At 39.4% G+C, this 15,568-nt stretch overlaps 1 long non-coding RNA gene across 2 annotated transcripts; it reads left to right on the plus strand.

The window, feature by feature from the left end:
* The first annotated feature begins 293 nt into the window (after nucleotides 1-293).
* Nucleotides 294-12,326, plus strand: LOC111263243 (uncharacterized). 2 transcript variants are annotated; one of them, XR_002682108.2, is made up of 2 exons: nucleotides 294-1,085; nucleotides 11,480-12,326. It is a non-coding gene; the product is annotated as an uncharacterized LOC111263243 (long non-coding RNA). The 2 variants fall into 2 exon arrangements; XR_002682109.2 differs by lacking the exon at nucleotides 11,480-12,326 and adding an exon at nucleotides 8,821-9,916.
* The last annotated feature ends 3,242 nt before the right edge of the window (nucleotides 12,327-15,568 follow it).

Here is a 15,568-nt window from a genome sequence, read left to right on the forward strand (position 1 = left end):
CATATAGCAAATGTTCGGTATCGTGGAAAGATGACACGACTCAACTGCTGCAAAAGAAAAGGGATTGGTTTCAAACACTTCTCCACCAGTTCTAGATAGTTTCAATTAAGGGAAATAGCTTTACATATATATATATATATATATGGCTACTAGCATTTTTCTAGAAATTTTACCCGAGCGTTCGACAGATTCATGTCAATATGGACAAAGAAGTGACGATGTAAACAAGTTTCACTCCTCTTACTAAACGATAATTAACTTTGAAGCCTAATACGAGTAGCTGAATTAATGTCTATATATCCTTGTGCATTTATACGTTTCTATATTCCGTACTCCGTTTTTGGTGTGTTGCGTCTAAGTAATGTCATATAAAAAAAATAGCAGCAGTTAACTGACATTCGCTCAGCAATAATCAGCAAATCTATAAATTATTTTTAACGACAAACGAATGACCTTCTAGGAGGGTGACTTAATTGGTTTTGATCTTCTTCAAACAACTAAATTTCTTATTGAAACATGTGCATCTTTCTCGACAGTGTTAAAAAGATCTAGAGCTTTTTTAACAATACATTTTTACAACAAATAGGTGAAAGTAACGCCCCATGTTTCTATAGATCACCGAAATTTAAGCGGCGCCTCTTTGCTCAAATAGAAGCTGTATGACCGGCTATCCATTCATTAACGCACGTCAGGACATCCGCAGCGCTCTTTAGCTTTTCAGATAAAGTTCAGTGTCTATTATAATTTGGATTCGTCCAATGTACGAGACTATTTTACTTTGGTCTGATGTGACCAAAGCTGCGTGAGCTAGATTTTGGTGCACGCAACATGACCACCACGACAGCGGGCATGGTCGCCGACTCATTTTACCGCGCAAAATTTGAATTTTCCAATTAGCGTGCACAGTCGTGGTGGTCCGCGCGAAGACCCTGCTGTGACTCTCGAACACTTGAGCCGCGTTTCATTTTCATCATTCATTGAAAAAGTACCATTTGACTACAGGAAGATTTAATTACAAATTTGTATTTCGAGTGCACTTTGAGTTAAGTTGACGATTCGGCGATCAACAATATAGAATACGTGAGGTGAGTATAAGTGCTTCGGAATATCTTAGATGGATCTCGCATATTCGTTTTTCAGGATATTGATTGGCATATACCGTAGATTTCTTGTTTTATTGCGAAATTCTAATGTTCTAAACATCGGTTATGCAATGCGTATCTAAGACAAATTGTAGGTTCTACGCATTGATGTCGGCATTTCTAGTAAATAAACGCAAAATCAATGGTATAATGCATCCTTGTCTTCGGGCTCAAACCTGTATGAAAACTAGGATATTGGAATCGATTGTTGGGAGCATAAGCCCTTAAGAACAACGATGGCTCGAACTGCGGGCATAGTAACGACAGACATATACCAGCTGTGCTTTGAATATTGCTATCTAGTAGGACTATTTATTATTGCACGAAGGAGGTGCCCTGCTTATCATCTTGGCCGTATCATCGACTGAATTGTGTTTGTCCTATGCTCATTGGGGCAGTCTGGCTTGAAATAAAAGCCTCTAAAGATATAAGGCCAGTCTTTCTAATTTTTAATCATCAGTGCCTATACTAAGCCCGTCATCCATGTGAACATTGATCTACTTTATTTTTGTTAAGACTCCAGAACTCAACAAAGTTACAATGGCATTCAAGCACGATAGCGCTACTTCAGTGGTTCTCTTTGGAATCGTAGAGTGAAATTATAGTCGTTATTCTTGGCATTGACCTATCTTGCTTTACCAAGCGCGGCTTAATATGCAATAGATGGGAGCGGTGAACGATTGAGAGGTAAATAGTTGAATTAAATTAAGGTGCCAGATAGAATATGTAACCTACTAACCATTGCAAGGCTTTATTTTCAATGCAAAGGATTCATCTCGGTGATAGCAACGGTCAAGGATTCCATACAATGAACCAGTAGAGTTTGAAGGCAAATGAAGTGCATTGGTAAATTATAAAGGCAAGCAGAATGTAGAAACAGTTCGAAGAGGCAGAATGGAAACAGATGCTCGGAAAAGGCAAGGGTCTGACGGCGATAACGTGGAGGCTAAGTGAATTGAACCTATCTGGGCGCGTTCCGGCAACTACTACTATGATTTATGCCGTTACAGAATTTTTTTTCATTTCTGTGGTACTACAGTTTTGGCTAAATTTATAAATATACTATTCGTTAATTTATATTCATGGCTTTTTTAATTATCAGATCAGACTCAGACGACATTTACTGAGGTTCGATTTTCTTACCGGGCGTTTCGAATATTGCAAAGCTAAAATCGAAAATGACCAGCCGGCGGATTTATTTGGTCCATGAATCGATGCGATGCGTATTTGATCTCAGTGCGAATAGGGCCATTGGTAATTAACTACTGTATATGCGATTGTTCCTACCCGTTTAATTCCTTCTTATAATCCAGATAAATACAGGACAACCGGGAACAAAGAAACAGTTATTTTCTCTTTAAGACTTTAAGACCTTGTGAACCTGCTATGAAATGGGCTCAACAGTACACAGATATACTATTGCTTTTACTACAACAGCGAAAATGAACTCCCTCAACATGTCGGAACGTTTCAGAGGGTAACAAAAAATTAGTAGAGCGCTATATGTGTGACAGAAATTGCTTACGGAAAATGACTGTTTAGGAAGGAGAGGAAGGATTAGGATTCCTGTATCGATTGGAATACAAGCATGCTCATTAAGAAGACTGAAAAATCAATAACGACTTTTGTAAGCGTACTGCACTGTCTATTGTGTACATGGGGACATCTAAGAGATAAATAGGTGCTTCATGTTATAGGCGGTAAGAATGTCAGTCGAGGAGCCAGTCACTATAAGGAAGGCGCAAATTTTACGTGAAGTCGGATCCATAGGCCAAAAGTTAACCATCCATTTGGACCTATGATGTAATGCGGTGAGTGTCTTCCAATACGACATATTGCACTGTTTCTGTGGGAAAGACGTACTTTGTTTCGTCAGTTTTGAACCTTGAAGAAAAGAGACTGATCGTACTTAACTTTTTACGCATGCCGTCAATTGCTCACAATATAAAGCGCCCTCATGAGTATACGAATATGTTGTATAAATGGCATGCCCGTATCATTTACTAAATGGCCAATATGAGTAAGGTCAGTCTGTAATTGACGGATGCTTGGATATTAACTAATAGGTCTTCAAACATCTCCCCTCCAACACAATATAGGACTGAATTAATGAGTTGTCCGTTTCAGTAGAGGTAAGCAGACTTACAACAGCGTAAAATCCTACTACGTTTGCCGGCTCCTCAATTTTACTGCTGCTAATACCAACGCAGTTGATTGCACTACCTACACCGCAGTACGCAAATTATATTCTATTACACACTTCAGTGTACTTATATAAGTAGTTTTTTCCCTAAAAAAATAATTTATTGTTATTATTATACTACTTCGGAGTAGCCGTCCTGCTTTCTGTTCCCATCCTACCTGCGTTTGTATTTTCGAGCTGAGAGCAACGTCTGTCTTCAGTTTCACTACAATTTTCTGCAGGCATTTTCAGTCTGGCTTTTTCAGTGTTTCTTACTGGATCCCGTTGTAGGTTAGTGGATGACGCATTTGCTAGCTAATCTTATAGGTTGAAATACTTTCATAGACAGACTTTTTCCGGCCGGAGGCTGGCCGTCTAATGGAATTCGTAACGGCGGTGCCGGACGTAACACTCGAAACATTTAGCTTTACCTTCTGTACCAGCGATGTGGCGCATGACTTACAGGCTTAGCGTCGACTGCCTTTTGTTTATGCCGGCCAAGGTCTGCCCCGGTTTAGATCTGTCATGCTGCCTCCGGCTTTTTGTCGTGCGATATAATGGTCTTTTAGCGGCACGATTAGTGAGTGTTTATCGCTGGTAGCCGTTCTCCCCACCGTTTTTGAGCGAAAGTGTTGTAATGTTTTCTTTTGTTCTATGTTGGATGTTCGTCATTCTTAGCTGAAGAGGGCGTTTGTCGTGCTGGTGTGGCATGAATTGAACTCATGGTAATATATGCAGTTGATTTGTCCATGCTTGTGCCGTTATCCAATTGGTCTCTCTACTCCGTTGGATGCAGGCATGTTTTTTATTATCTGCTCATAATTTTTCCGCTCTTGCTGTTGTTGTTTAAAGATCAGTTATGTGATGCGACGGTAGTTTGATGTTCCGAGATCCATCTCAGACTACGGTGTCATTGTAGCAGAAATGCGGTCAAAGAGTTTTCGGCAGGTGACAACGGTCCATCGGCTTACCTTTCACTCCAGTAGTGTCATTCTAGAATTTTCCTTATTTCGGGCAATCTTCTTTATTGATTAGTTTGACCGCACTTTTAGTTGGCGTAATTATCCTATGTTTGACCATGTCACATGACCTTTAGATTCTTTTGATAGATACGTTGTATGTGAATCCGTTTGAATTTCGCTAGGTGTTCCATATCACCCGACTCGTCTTTTTATTTTATCTAATGGATCGTTGTGTATCGGCCTAGTTCGTTAAATTCAAAGAAGTCATGGTAGTTACATTTGGCGACCCTTAGCGCTTTACTGCCCCACTTTTTACGACCGTTGTAAAATGGGTTTGCTGCGCGATGGTTGACTCGCTGTAGGCCTATCCGCTAGATGTGTTCTAGCCAGCATCTTGTCTTAATGAAGCATCCGCTAGGTGCATACGTGCACCTGACAGGGAAATTCTAGTGAAAATTCCCGGATTTACTGGCTTTTATCATTTTATTCTGAATGGTCCAGAAAACAGTATCTCGGCTGTTGCCTTTGTCAAGCCTTCTGAATGGACTTAGCTAAAATTCGCATTGGTATATTCCGAGCTGACTAACATTCTATTGTTCTATTCTGTTCTTTCACCTATTCTAGCACTGGATCCGGTTGTCGACGCGGTTTCGTCCTCTAGTCTGTAAATGTTTTCGGATGCTAAAATTGTTTTCTAGCGTAATTTAATGAGTAAGTCCTTTGTGTTACTCTGCTTCTCTAATGCGTACTTTACAGTTTGGTCGTATTTTCTAAAACATTGAAGCTTTTTTGGCACATAAATCAAGAGGCTTTGAGGATGTTTTTTTCAAATGCTTATGGTATGGCCAATTGCGCGTATGCAGTTGTTGTATTATTTTCCTGTTCCAAGTAAAACTAGACACCCTTTCTTCATATCTGAGTAGATTTTTTTCCTGTATGTACAGAGGCTACAGTCATGTCCTTATGAATTGGTACTCCGCCTAGCCCGTAATTGCTTGCGTCTATTATATTAGAGAATTTTTCCTGTCAAAATACGACAGTACGGGGGTCCTGTTAGCTTTTGGTTTAAAACACTTCGTTTTATTGGCTTTGCTATTGGAATTGGTACAGTTTCTGGGTAAGCCTTCGGAGGGGTTCTGTGGAGTCGAACGGGTTGGGGACGAATGGCAGCATATAGCATACGCACACGGAGAAACTTGTTGGTCCCATTGACGTCTTTAGGCGCCAGTATAGCTAATATGGCCCTAATTTTTCAGATTAGCTTTTGCCCATTTTGATAAGGTGGCCTATAAATTTTGCTTCTCACATTACTAAACGTAGTTTATTTTTGTTGTATCGTAATTCTACTTAGCGAATTCTTTCGGAAAAAAACACTTGTAGAGCTTAAAAATTTCCTCTAGAGCCTTAGCTGTTATGCAATACTCCCTCCATGGAAAAGGTGTCGTCTACCAGTATTGTTACATTTTTAAGCTCATCATACGCCTGCACATGGCGTCTGTGGTATTCCTCGAAGGCAAAAGCAATTTGTCGACGTGTCCTACAATACTGGTATCGTCCTGTAAAACTTCAGAATGTTTATAAAACCCATCATCAGCGTCGAATACCGAGAAAATTTTCACGTTGCTTTATGAGTGGAGGGTGCCCTTGGACGTTGGTGAGAAGGATCTAGGTGGTTGTGTGACTGTGTTTAGAGCGTGGATCTGAAACAATTATCAACTTACGGCCTGGTTGATGTACGGTCACGAGGTTAGAAACCCTCTCCATGGAGCAATCAACTTGTTGGATAAAGCTAAGGCTCTTGAGCTTCCTTACGTGAATTACAAATACGCCTGTAAAGACCATTGACATGATGCGCAGCGATTACAGAGTTGGTTTTGCTGCTTTATTGATGTTGATTTCATAGGAAGTTGATCTAATCCCTGAAAGATATTCTCCGATTTGTCTAAGCACTTAATTCAGTTATTCTTTATCTTGTTCAATAAACACGTTTGTCTTTACTCCGCTTGAAATCTCGATGGGTTTTAATTCCAGGCAGGTGTTCGTGGACAACAAGTCTCCAGCTTTGTATATATCACTTGAAACTCGTTTCATACCGTGCGTGTTGTTGTTGATTCTTGATCACCCCATAATCACCGATCGTGACTGGTCACACATTTTTACAGTTGTTCTGCATTGTGGTCGCACGATGTTATGCGTCGCGCCTGCATCGAGAAGAGCGTGTATTTCTGTGGTTCGAGTTGTATCGACGAGTAGTATTACGTATGGCTTAATATCTTGGCCTGGATTGTCAAAAAATAAACAAGTTGTCACTGTCATATTCTTTAGACAATCCTGATTGTATGGTTCTGGCTTTATTTAATCCACGGGCAAAGCGTTTGTTCTATAGTTGGGCAATAGCTGGGCACTCTCCTTATGAACGCGAACTTCCATATTTTTGGCACACGATTTTTGTTGACAAATACCTGCCAGTGTCTTGTGTGGCACGCCCTTGTCGGCGTCCTTGTTGCTTTTTTTCTTGCTACGTCAGACCTTACGACGGCTACATCTTCCGGCTGTCGGCTATTTCGTGATGTTTTTTGCCGGTCTTTTTTCGTAACTTGATTCCTTTGTCTTTTTATAATATAAGGTTCATATCATTAATTGTGTTGTTGGCTCTTATTACCTTCTTCTTAGATAGCGATTTCCTCGTAATTGCCAGAATACCCCTCCTCACCCCTACACTAACTCATCTCTAAACATGTACTTCTCGATGTTTTCGTATGCACATCACCGCGCCCGCTAACTCATGCATCCTCCGAACACCTTGACTGCCTCAGCGCCCCTTGTGTTGCGTTCTGGAATATGTATCTTTGAAATCTGACGTTCCTGTGAAATTTGTAATACTAACGTGGCGTATCAATTAGCTTTAAAAAAGCTATATTATATTAAAAAAGTGTTACGCACGATTTATCTCTACCCTGATGGTACTTACAATAATCTCGACATTGAGACTGCTTAGAAATGCCTATGCGCCCTCGAAAAACTGATCTGAAGTGGACTATTGGTCTTCCAGGGCTTCCTTTATAGACGTCATGTATGAATGTGTTATCTATCCAGAACACCGGGAAAATTATTCGGATAATTATTGTTCCATGGTCAGGAAACATGGTCTTCGTTTTTTTGTTGCTTCTTCTAGCAGTAATAATGATGTAATACACGTTGTGTTGTTGCCTTCTCATATAGGTACTGTGACAACAGCAGGTGACTTAACTTATGCTAGTTATCTACTTTATGACAAATTAGTTGGGTAACTACCAACGACCGTCGTTGGTTCATTGCAGATCCACCCCCTGTATACTACCTTTTCCTGAATGCTTTTTGATGGGATATTTGATAACGAACTACGTCTCCAAACACTGCACTGCCTTATTTCATTAACTCGTTTTCATACATTCGATTAGTTGAGTTAAGAACTTAAATGATACTCGTAAAATTGTAGCTGTCAATCAATTTAGACGAAGTTACTTACCATAGCTTGCTCTCCTAATGGGTCATGGACACTTCGAAAAGAGAAAGTCGACATTCGTTTGAGTTTGTCTGTAGCTTCTGCTCAACCTTTTAGTACTTCGGACGGAACATCAGACTAACATGCCGTCAAAAAGCAACCCAATGCATTGAGCTTCATCATCTCAGCCATTTGAAGTTTTGTTTCAAATCATCATCCTGTTTACTGAGCTCAGCATACTAAATTAACCGAACTCAGGTACAAAAACGAAGTACTAAAGGTTGCTTACTAGAGCATCTCTTGCCTTATTCACCAGCCAAATTTAACAACGGCAACTGCGTCCACTGAAAGCCATTATGTTCGTATTTAATATCAATGTGCCCTAATAAACATCCAAAAGCACCTAGTCTTAAGGTTAAGACATGGAGGACGTGTAATTAAGGTTGCTGCTAGGCCAGGTCATTAGATGTTACCAACACAAAAGGGCGCTAAAAAGCTAGCTATACGAGTAAAGTATTGGAGACGGAATAATATTTTACTGGAACATGATCCGTTCGTCTAAATAGTACGCCCTGGATAGCTTTCGCCTATACTTTAAGCAGATGCATACTTGAAGATCTGCACGAAGTGCATTTAACCTTTGATCTCGCCAAATGCTTTGCAGAAGGTTTGTTGGCTGTATATATATATATATATAGTCATTATATGTATAATTTGTTAATATCATAGAGGATGCGTTATCGTGTATAGTCGTGCACGCTAAGCGGACTATTCATTTTATTTCCTCCAGAATTAAGAAAATATCGCAAATCTCCTCCAGTCCTTCTCAATAGGAGAGGTACTTGTTTGCCTTGTTTTTACGACTCGTATGTTCCGCTTCACTATGTTTGCCATATATGGCTGGGTTAGATAGACAAAAACGGACTAGCTACGAAAGCGTAGAGATGGTTAACGTTTTTGCGTCGGAACCACAGTGATGAAAATCTTGGATTTGAAAAAATGCTAATTCAATACGCTTTATATGCTAAGAAATATTGTTTTGTGTTGCAGTGCTGATTGTCCGCATTTCGATTCTTATCGCAAGTACTAGTCATCAGGTAGTCGTGGAGTCGCCTTTGAATTGTCTTCCGTTTTGTGCACATCAGTTGGACAGCTGTGGACATGAGTGGAATTTGCGTGCCATGGTCCTCCTACAACACTTACTTAAGCCTTTCAACTGCGAGAAATCTCCGAGGCTAGGGTTGCTAGTGGTACTAAAAGTATACACATACACCCAAGAAAGTATCTTGAGTATCCAAGAAAGAAAATTGCGAATCATACCAAAAAGCTTTGACTATTTATGCAATAAAGGGGCACATTTATGACTATTAAAAAATAAGCAAGCTTGATAATCAAATTTTTTGTTTTTTGTTCGGAGCGTCATAAAGCAGGCTATGTGCTCCAAGGCGTATCTAATGCGTTAAAGTTAAGAAGCAAGTTTATTACTTTACGTTCTGCAAAATCTAAAAGTTACTAGGGATAAAGGTTAAAGAAGTAGGCAAATCCAATGTACATTGCTTATGGAAGATTGGATGGCACACTGTGTGCCTAACAAGCCAGGAATGGTAAACCGAACTCGTTCAATGCGCTACACGCGTTAACGTGACACGTAAAAGACCTGGCCATGGACATTAGGATTTTAGCCGGGTACTAGTGCTAAGATTTGTCAAACCTGTGGAATGAACAATTTGCCATATATCAAAAAAAATCTATTTTTATTATGTCTTATGTACGCTGTGTAAACGCATCCACCACATAAACGTTACACTTGCATGGACACGAAGTAACATAATTGCTTATAAATGTGGACGGCGAACGGCGCTTTCGAAATCAGCAAACGGTTTCAAAACTACTTCAGTGGTACTTAGAAAATGATTTTTCGCAAGTTTTTATAAGCTTGTAAGTCATTTGCTTACCTGTCAGTTTTATATACAAACATATAATATGGCTTTAATTAAATTTAAATCTGTACTGTGTTTATTCGTATTTATTTCGAGCTGGACGTCGGAACGAGTTGCTTCACGCTATAATCAAAACTGTGTCCTATATGTGACCACTATTTTTCTACATAAAACTAGTAAATCATTATGCTGGTTGTGACTATTTATTTTGGCTGCTTTTGTGTTCTTTCAATACATTGTTAGATAGACCTCTGTACGGCGCCATTTTTTTTTTATCTGGCGTGCATTTCCGGTCTTGCAGGCAGATAAGCAGCTGTATGCAATATGGAAGTCCATGTAAGTGGAACGAAATAGAAGTGGTATAGCTTTTCATCACATCCGGACACATAAAAGACTAGGTTAATATTAATTACGTTAATATTTTTCCTAGGATGCGACCTGGAAAATGTTATCTATCGTTCCAGTACAGGCACATGTTGTCGGTACCTATATTTTTCATTTAAGGGAATGTGCCGTTGGAGATTCGCCAATAGGTTTTCCTCTGTACTTAGCCAAAAAGGATGGTCGACCCAGGTTTGAAATGAAAGGTGTAACCAGCTGTAGTAGCAATTGGCTATCATACACAGAATTTTTCGTGTAGAATAGAGAGTAGAGACACATTAATTAGATGTTGTTTAGATACAAAAAACGATCGATGAGTTGGACGCTAAAAACAAATAACTGTAAAGTGTTCTTGCTATTATTTACAACAGTCAACAACTGGATAGTTTGAGTGTAACGCCAGCGGAATTAATTTGTTTACATATACAATGGAGGTCATGGTATTTTCCTTATTTTCTACCGTTCTGTCCTGAACTATGTGCAGCTCTTTCACTACGTTCCTCTCAAGCTTCTAGTGTTTTCGAGTTGCCTATTTACAAAACAATGGCTTGATTAGGGTACGCCATCTGTGGAGCAGTCATTATTTGATCTTCGAGCATTACTAAGCTGGCATAATGCATACTCCGATATGAGATTTTTATCAACGCATTTTAGTTCACTTCGTTTCTATCAGTCCCTATCACATCGTAGCGCTCCATCAGTTATCCCTGCACACTCGCACATAACGAGGAAAAGCTATCATAATCTGTTTTCATAAATTGTCATGGATTTCGAGAGAACAAAGTCAGAGGATTCGCTTTTTTGTCTTCGTGTTATATGCACACGTGGATGCGCACGTAATCAAAAATTTATTTTATTTGTCATCTAAAAGCTGATAGAACCATTCGGAACATTTCCTTGGTTCTGGATGACGCTTTCTCTGATCGACTGCAATTTTTCCTGTTTCTTCCCATTTCTTTCCATGAACTTCTCGCTGTAAACGAAACTGTCGCCTCCTATGCGCTGTCGACGACGGCTTACCTCTGATGTTGTTTGTTATGTTCTGTGGTCTAAAGTTAGGCCAAGCTGACGATTCATACCAATAGCGTTAGCAAGGACGGCAGTTAACAGCAGTGACGGTAATAGAAACAATAACAGGGACGACAGCAATTGAAGCTTCGACTGCGACAGCGCCAAGAGCGAAGACGGATTAGCATGAAATTGGCGGTGACCATCACCGTAACACAGCAGTGACGCGCTTACTTTATCTGAACGCATCGGATGAGATCCATGGGTCATTTTTCACGGAAGTGTTATACGAATCCAGCCGATGAAGTTTCCCGACAAATGGCACAAGCGTTGTTGCGGGTACCACTGACGTTTCGCGTTTTTTGCGTATCATGTTCTAGGCGAAACTGGGCGATACCGACGGACCAGATTGATCAAGGATCCCATTCTCGCCATCGTCATCACACGAAGCAAACGTGGGCTACTATGTGCGTTTTCCTTTTCATAGTATGCAGGCGACGCAAGGTAGTCGTGTGTGGATGAATCCACACGGCCAGATCGCTATTTTTCCGAAAAAGGCAGGTGGCCCTACCATACCACACTGCTAGTACTAGTATAGTACTGATAGTATAATAGCAGCAACAGCGGCAGCTGTAGTAGTCTTTCTTTGTAGTTGTTAGTGCACTAGATGAGGGAAAAGCAAAAAAATGCTAGTTTGGCTGGTCTGGTATTCAGAAACACGATGTTGCCGATCTCATCGTGCCATATATCTGAGAGGCCAAGTAGGGTTTTGTTAGACGTGTAGCGTACACTTGAAACCTAACAATCTACGTACTAATATATATTTGTGGCTGAGTGCAAGGAATCATATAGATATTAACACATCTATACGTCTGCGTAGGAACAGAGCAGAAATTAACGAAGGTAAATAACCTAGTAAACAATTAAGTAGTAACGAGCTAGAAGCGTGAGTTTAACGTCAAGTATAAACACATTTCATTCTATGGTGAGATATGATATTATAAGAAAATGTTCAACGGAAATACTGAATGTAAAGTTCTGGCGGATTTCATTTCATCCGAGGTATATATACAACGGAGACAACCATCCTAAGGTTTTTAATGAAAATCTGTTCTGATTATTCTTGGTCCCCTTAACATCAACCACGGGAACATCTCAGACATCGTGCTGTAAACTATACGTGTTGATAATAACGTGTACATGCAATAAATTCTTATAAGGACATCATTTTCGTTCTTTTTAAACTTATTTACATTTCCTTTGATACTTTTCTCTTCTAAAGCTCTTGATTAAGTTATTCTGCGAATTGAAACGTGAAAATTTCTGCAACCTGAGGGAAGGCAAATAAAAGGTTTGTGCCGGCAACCTACTTCAATTTGTTGACGAAATACATCTTCTAACTGATCCTCCCAGCCTCAGATGGATAAGTTGAAGCCAAGGGGTTTTTAATAGCTTATCATAGGTTCTTTTTGGGTAATTTTAAGATTGTGTGCTTGCCTTGAAATTTTATCATATTTTATGCACGAGTAGGGTACCCTTTTGGATAAAAATGATGTTGCCACCTTTTGCGGGCATTCGCAACCATATATTTACTATGTAACCAGAGCTATAGTATACGGATCCGGACAAGAGAGGACGCCAAAGCATTACTCTGGCGAAATTGTCATTTACCACGGTTCGGCCTGAACACCGACCAAATCAAACAGGATTCACTCAAGCAGATGGTAAGGCACAAGCGGACTAACGAACGATGTAGCTATGCTATGAATATCGTATATATTCATGATGTTAGGAAACATGAAGATGCTCACGGACCCGATTAATTAATCATTATAGCTCTTTCGATATCAGTATAGAACAATAATCGTTTATTACCGGCGTTCAACCGGTATATTACACACAACTTTCAGAGTGAACGACATCTGTTAATGCTTCGACCCAATATTTTAGAATGCCCTATTTCTACATCTATTTCGAGGGTTCTGACCGAAGGCTTGATCCAGCAATAACGTAAATGTTGCCCCGTGGATTCGTCTGACAGCCAATCATAAAGCAAGCTGCTGCTAAATTGCAAAATAAATTAAAGTAACTTACTGAGATAGGATGAAACGTCTAACCTAATCTTCGATCTTAATTTTTACTCTTGTAGATTAACTTCATGTGGGGCAAAGATCACCTGTAACTATGCGGTATAGGTGGGTATCTTTGTATACCTGGTGAAGAGTTAAAATGCATGTACGTTTCTCAAAAACAGGGTGACCCATGCCTTTTTGTGGTGCTTGCTAGAAGCACACGCGCCATTCTGTTCTTTATACCATGCTTAGAAGACCGCACAGTCCAACCTTACCATTAGTTGTAACTTTTCTATTCTCCTTATGATATGAACCCGTGGCAACAATAATCAAAGCATTGTGCCTAAAAAATATGTCTAAAACACATATAGTCTATTTTGTAGAAAGTAATCTAAAGAAGAACCATTAGATTAGCTAGGTGAGACACTCAAGGAAATGGCATCTTAAGTAATATTTCCTTGAAGTTGGCGATTCGTCGGCAAATAACGGTCGTGCTTTTTATTGCCTCTATGTATCTCAAAAAACGTTCCATTAATAGCTCGTTAAAACAAATTAATGCCTCGGGGACGCTTTACGCCTAAAGGTTGTTCTCGAAAGTAGTAAAAAAAAATGTATTTTAATCTTTGTATACTTTAACAGGGTAACTTTAGAACGCGATGGCAATAGCTAAAAATAATATATCCTTGAGGCGAAAACCATTTCCAAACAGGAATCCGCCATTTTGTCCCTTGAGAACAATAGCATCAAGGACCAAATCTGATTAGGAATGATAACCTTAACATATAAAAGTCGCCTAGTTGCGATTCTACATGCTTGGAAGGAAAAACATGTTTTCGAATTTATTCCATGGGGAGAAGTGCTCGGCTAAACAGACGACTGGAAACTTCGACATCATCTTAAAAATATATAGAGCAATACGAAGAACGCTGCTTAATAGGTGCACGTTATAGGAATTTCTTTGAATGATTTTTGTGTACCTCTTTATGAACGCGCATAAAATCAATGACATTTCTGTTATAAAAAAAAATGCAAGAAACACAGGAATAATTGTTTTTCTAGACACTACTAAGCTGTCTACGCCAAGTGCGTAATATTCATCATATTTGTGGGGTAACAAACGAATAGGACACTGTTGTCTTCCGCAGCTTAAACGTGGGTGATGAATGTAAAGAAGGTGCTGTTTCTTTCTTTTTTATGACACATCTAAGCGGATTCTTAAGAATGCGATTTAAATTCGTTTTAGATCACCGAAGCATAAGAGGAAGCCAACTTTATAAAGTAGCTTTTCGCTTTATAACGTGAACTTACTTCATAAACTATTTCCTGTTAAAGCAGTTCTCAGGATTCCCTACAAGGTACCGTTCCTGCGTGAAGCATAGAGCTTTCAGGAAACAAGCGTATTGTGTACGCGTGTTGGCGAGAAGGCGTTTCAACTTGAATAGAGCTGTCTTGCTCACTGGCACATCTCTCACTTACCGCTGCTGTCACGTTTTTTACATGAGTCGATCCCTAATTGCGTGTTTCCTGCTTCATCGTCTTTATTGAAGCTATTATAGCATACTCTAGAAATGATGAAACCAAAAGCATTCCAAAAGGTGGTTAGAAAGGCGACAGGCGCGGAAAAATTTCAGTACACAAAAAAAGAGCCTAATTCTATAAGTTCACTTCACTATCCGCTGTTACCGCATAAACTGTTACACATGAGGCTGCATATAGGGCATCTATTTAACAAATGCACGTCTGTTTAAGTGCGTTGTTGCAATAGCTATAAACAGACCAAGAAGTTTACAACTACGTTAGTTCAAATGTAAGCGTCGGCAAAAAAATATTACCAAAAATTAAAAAACAAGCATAAAAAACAATACAAACAAAATAAAAACTGGATAACTGCCTGCTTATATAGCTGCCTTGCCGTTTCATAAATCTATTGAAGAAAACTTGGGTAAATCTGCCACTGGAAACTTAGCTCTTTTTCTAGTTAGATACATTTTTTAATAGGACATTAAAATTATTCTGAGGAGGTGTTTTCGCAAGAGGTGGTCGGATAGCGAATACAATATTGAACGAATATTTAAAATTAGACTAGATTTTCTAAGCTCAGCTTGACAATCAGATTCAGGTACATGAACAAAACCACTTAACGTTGCTATACGTTTATTGTAATTGAGGCGGACGAGTTCTCTCGGAGCTTGCAGTGTTTGACGTGTCAATATGCCTGATATTTCTAAATATTCCGATTTTGGGTCACTGCCTGCTGTTAAACGTAACCGTCAGACGGATTCTCTGTAGCTTCGGAACGTTTAAAGACCACTCGTTCATATAACTAAATGCTGAAGGTACAAACAATATGGTATTCTGGCTTGCATCATTGGAGTGTAGTCGTTAAATTTTTTAGAC

Source organism: Varroa jacobsoni, unplaced genomic scaffold (genome assembly GCF_002532875.2).
Source record: "Varroa jacobsoni isolate VJ856 unplaced genomic scaffold, vjacob_1.0 scaffold_750, whole genome shotgun sequence".
NCBI lineage: Eukaryota > Metazoa > Arthropoda > Arachnida > Mesostigmata > Varroidae > Varroa > Varroa jacobsoni.